This window comes from Aethalodelphis obliquidens, unplaced genomic scaffold (genome assembly GCF_003676395.1).
Source record: "Aethalodelphis obliquidens isolate GAN/ISIS:26980383/991018 unplaced genomic scaffold, ASM367639v1 scaffold26, whole genome shotgun sequence".
NCBI lineage: Eukaryota > Metazoa > Chordata > Mammalia > Artiodactyla > Delphinidae > Aethalodelphis > Aethalodelphis obliquidens.
Window position 1 is genome coordinate 20,697,314 of NW_020837970.1, and position 4,879 is coordinate 20,702,192.

Genomic DNA, 4,879 nt, shown 5'->3' on the forward strand with positions numbered 1-4,879 from the left:
GGGAGGGGGAAATCAGAGGCTTCGTGCACGTGCAAGCATGTACACACACACACCATTGAGCACCAACCACACCCCGGACAGCTGAGCTGCTAACCTACCATGGTCATCTCAGGCCTGAAGTCAGATACGCCCTCTACTTTGCCCGAGACTTTGAAATGTGCCTCTTTAAAAAAAAATTTTTTTTATATATATTTATTTATTTATTTATTTGGCTACGCTGGGTCTTAGTTGCAGCACATGGGATCTTTTTTAGTTGCGGCATGCAGGATCTTTAGCTGCAGCATGCAAACTCTTAGTTGCAGCATGTGGGATCTAGTTCCCTGACCAGGGATCGAACCCGGGCCCCCTGCATTGGGAGCATGGAGTCTTAGCCATTGGACCACCAGGGAAGTCTCGAAAGGTGCCTCTTTTAGAATGCTGCTTCTTTTGTGTACAAACCTCAGGGCACGCAAGTATGTGTGTCCTTGTGTATCTGCAAGCTTATGTGTGAGTATTCTCAGTGTGTTTACACTGAGCGTTTCCCAAGAACAGCATCCAGTTCCCATTTTCCTCGTTGTGTAATAATAATTTAATCAACAATCCTACGGGGCACACACTATTATTCACCCCTTTTTACAGATGAGGAAACTGAGGCCCAGATCATCACATAAGTTGTCCAGCAAGTAAGTGGCAAAGACTCAGACCCAGGAGTGTGGGATGGCAAAGCCCCTGCCCTTAGCTCAACACTAGATAAACATGCAATGAATAAGTGAGCCTCATGGCATAGATGGGGAAACTAAGATCTAGATAGGAACCTAGCAAGCTGATGTAGGCAAGGCTAAAACCCTAGCCTTCATTCTTCCCAGGCGGGCCCCCTCCCAGAAGGCACCCTCCTCAGGACTGCAAGATCCTGTCCTCCTCCTGCTGGGCTCCCACACAGCTGGGCAGGCAGGCAGTAGATGGGAACGGGCAGGCTATCCTCTTTGCCATCCTGGGATGTAGCTGAACTCTCTGCCCCCTGCCCTGTGCCCACAACTTGCAGCCCGAGGGAGTCCTGGCCTTCTCTGCCCTGCACCCCAGGGATGCACCGGATGATGAGTGAGTGTGACAAGGGGCTGCCTTCTCCCTAGGCTACTCCCTCACCCTATCTTCTCACCCAGAGACGGCCCCAGGCCCCACTCCGAGGGCAGGTGGAAGTCCTTTGCTTACCCACAGCTGTGCCTGTGCTAAGCCCATGCAGAGCCCAGGGGAGCAGCTGACCTGGGAGGAGGCCAGGAGCTCTGAAACGAGCATACTCATTACACACAGGCCTGCTCCCTCCCACACCAGAGCCCCCCTTTAGCCTCCTTTCCCTGCAAGGTCTGTTTCACTAGAGGGATGTGCAAGCCCAGGATACTGGAAAGCCTGCACCACAGTCTGCCCTCCCAGGGGATGATAAGAGGTACTCCAGGAAGGGCTATAGCCCACAGCTCGCCACCGGCCATGCCTCCCACCTGGGGTCAGCACTGCCCTCGGGGCTCCTCTCCTCCTGTGCTCTAGGCCCCCTGCTCCCTCCTCTCAGCAGCCATAGGCTTACATTCTCCTTGCCCCAGAGGAGGGGGAATCTGTCCCTAGAGTGCCCCGCCCCTGCAGCTGTTCAATTCTGTGCCCCTCTTCCTGCCCCCAGATCTCAGGTCAGGATCTGCCCCCATCCTCCTTCCTCCTGCTTGGAGCTGGAGCAGCGCTGATGCAGTCTGGGCTGCCCCCTCGTGACCACTCAGAGAAGCAAATGCTTCCCGAAGCCACTGACCCATCACCTGCAGCCCGGGAACCCCATGCCAAATAAATAGACAATCTAAGGAAAAGTGAGTTTATTTCGCAAATGCAGCTTCAAGACAACTCTCAAGTCCTTCCTTCCCAGAAATTGCGGAGAAGCCACTAAGAATGGCCAGAGGACTCTCCTCCCAACCCTTCCCCATCATTCCCTGGCCTGGTCTTCAGAGACACACCTAAAGTAGAAATTCCCTGTCCAGCTTCCTGATAGGTGTTCACTTCCATTCTCTTACTTCCAGAGACAGGGAACTCGCCCAAGTGTGTCCCATCATCTTTTCTGTTCTGGGGCACCAGGAACACTGACAATGTAGACCCACCCCTGATCTCCTAGGACTCACACTGCTCAGGTAAGCAAACAAGGGCCTCAGGTGCACTGATCAGCACAGAGATGGGCGTGGCCAGTGCTACAAGGACCTACACATTCACCTACCTCTTCTCAGGGGTCTTTTTGTGGTTTTTTTGGCTGCGTTGGGTCTGCGTTGCTGCACGCGGGCTTTCTCTAGTTGCAGCGAGCTGGGGCTACTCTTCGTTGTGGTGCTCGGGCTTCTCATTGCAGTGGCTTCTCTTGCAGCGGAGCACGGGCTCCCGGTGCGCAGGCTTCAGCAGTTGTGGTGCGCAGGCTCAGTAGTTGTGGCGCACGGGGGCCTAGCCGCTCCGTGCCATGTGGGATCCTCCCGGACCAGGGCTCGAACCCGTGTCCCCTGCATTGGCAGGCGGACTCTCAACCACTGTGCCACCAGGGAAGCCCTTCTCAGGGGTCTTGGAGTCAGGAATTTAGCCCTGGAATCTTGAAGATATCTGGAGGCTGACTGCCCCCTTAATTCTGCTTGAGAATCAGCCAGAGTCCCCTGAGCACTTGCTCTCTGCCAGGTCCCTCCCGGCACTTTGCCCCACTTAGTCCTCACAGCACTGTAAGGGCAGTGCACTCGTGTCTGCTGGGCAGATGGGGATGGGGTGCAGAGCGGGAGGTCACCCAGCCAGGATGTCATGGCTAGTCATTTGCAGAGTTGGGCTTGACCTCAGCCTTGCTGGTGGCTCCTGCATCTCGTGCAGACTACCCCGCCCCAACGCATGACGTCTGGGCCCAAGTCAGACCTGCTGAGAAGGTTCAGGGCGGACTCTGAAGCCAGAAGTTTGATCCCAGCCTGCCCCCTCATGCCCCTCCCTTCCAGCTCTGCCTCCACCAGTGCCCCCACCTTGAGGCCCAGGGCCATTCCAACCAGACCCTCCTGCCCTGCACCAGCAGCTCCTCTATACCTCGAGGGAGGACTGGCAGGCGGGATGTAAACATCCTCCCCACAGCTCACTGCCCTTTCACTGCCAAGCAAACCTATGGCCTGGGGACTCTGGAACTGCCGTCTGAGACCAACCTGATGGGGCAGGAGAGAGAGCCCAGGCTTCGAGATGGTTCTGCAAATCACCTTCTGTGGGCCTCCCTGGCCATAAAGATAAGATCTAGATGCTACTGTTTTCCTTGATGGATAGTGATCAAATGAAATCCAATGTACAAACACCCAGCACACAATAGGTGCTCAACAAAGCATGCCTTCCTTCTCGACCTTGCCTTGTTATTCGGAAGAATACCAGGAGAATCAGCAATGCTCAGGCCAGTCAGGCACCTGGGACCAGTGTGGTAATGGCCTTGGAATCAGAGAACAGTCCAAGGTGGGGGACCCTGGGGAATTCTGGCAGCCAGGGCAGATCTGGCTGTCCCCCACCAGCATCCCATGTGGAAAAGCCCTTCCAGAGGCAGACAACAGCCACTGGGGGTGGTTTCTGGAACAGCTGGATTCTGCCCCTCTGTAAAGGGATGACCAATCCACCCATGCTTTCCAGAAGTGGTCTTATCTTCTCCCCTTCTAGCTGCCCTGGGTTCTCTGTCCTCATCTACCCTGGCCAGCCCTGCTCAGAACCCGCCCTGTGGCACTCTCAGTTGGTGAGGGTCAGCTCTGGCTCTGGCCCTCGTTGAGCCCTGTACAGGGTCCTGCCCAGGCTTCTAGAAGCCAACTTTTTCAGAGCAGACACCGGCTCTACAGGTGAGGCCCTGGGACTGCTGGCCAGGACCTTGAGACTGCCTTGCCTCCAGCCCCATCACGTTCCCTTCCCCTTGGGATCTGCACTCTGGCCACCAGGAGGCGCTGTTCCCCCTCAGACCCGATGAGACCACAAGCCTCATCGTTAAATGAGACCAAATTCTAAGAGACAGCAAAAGGCAAGTCACAGCGGAGACTGCAAGGGGAAGACAATGGCCTTTGTTTGATCGCTGCTATGAGTCTGGCACTTCCCACGCAGGACCGTACCTCATCCTCCAGCCGCCACAGTGGGGGTGGGGTCGGGGACACGGGGTGGGGTTCTGAGTCACAAACAACAGAAACCGACCTCTGGCTAACAAGCAAAAAATAAAGGTGCTGTTCACCAAAACAACAGAAAAGATAGTCACTCAAAGAAGACAGCCAACATCAGGCCTCCAGTGCGGTTTGAACAGGATGCTGCTCCCAGCTGCAACTGAAAATAATCAAGGGTCCCTAGAGTTCGTGGCACTGCTTTCCTCCGTGACACACCCTCACCCTCGCTGACTTGAAGCTTCATGTTCCCTTGCACCACGAGCTCGGGGAAGCAACCAGCTCCTCCCAAGTTGTGGTCCTATCACCCCAACCTTCATCCTTCACTCATATCAACAGCAGGCACCCAGGACCCAGTCTCCCAGACTCAGGCAGGCCCGCCTTTCCTCTGAGGCTGCCACTCTCACTGCTGACTGGCCACACGGTTGAGGGCCAGTGGGAGGGGGGGAAGGCTGGCTGCACTAGGTGTATCTGAAACTGGAGTTGCTTGGCCCCAGGGATGGGGGGGGGCGGGTCTTTGGAGATAAGAGGACCACCTCTACAACCAGAACTGGCTTTGGCTGGATAGAGATGTGACCTGGACCTCTATGTCAGGAGAGCGCTCCTGGAGACCCAGTGGTTAAGAGCAGGGGTCTAAGAAGATGGGCTGGGGGGAAGGACAACAGGGAGGCAGGCAAGGTCCTTTTCCTTGGGACGGGAGCCCTGAGACCTATGGCAAGAATGGCAGCCAGAGACCCCAAGGAGAA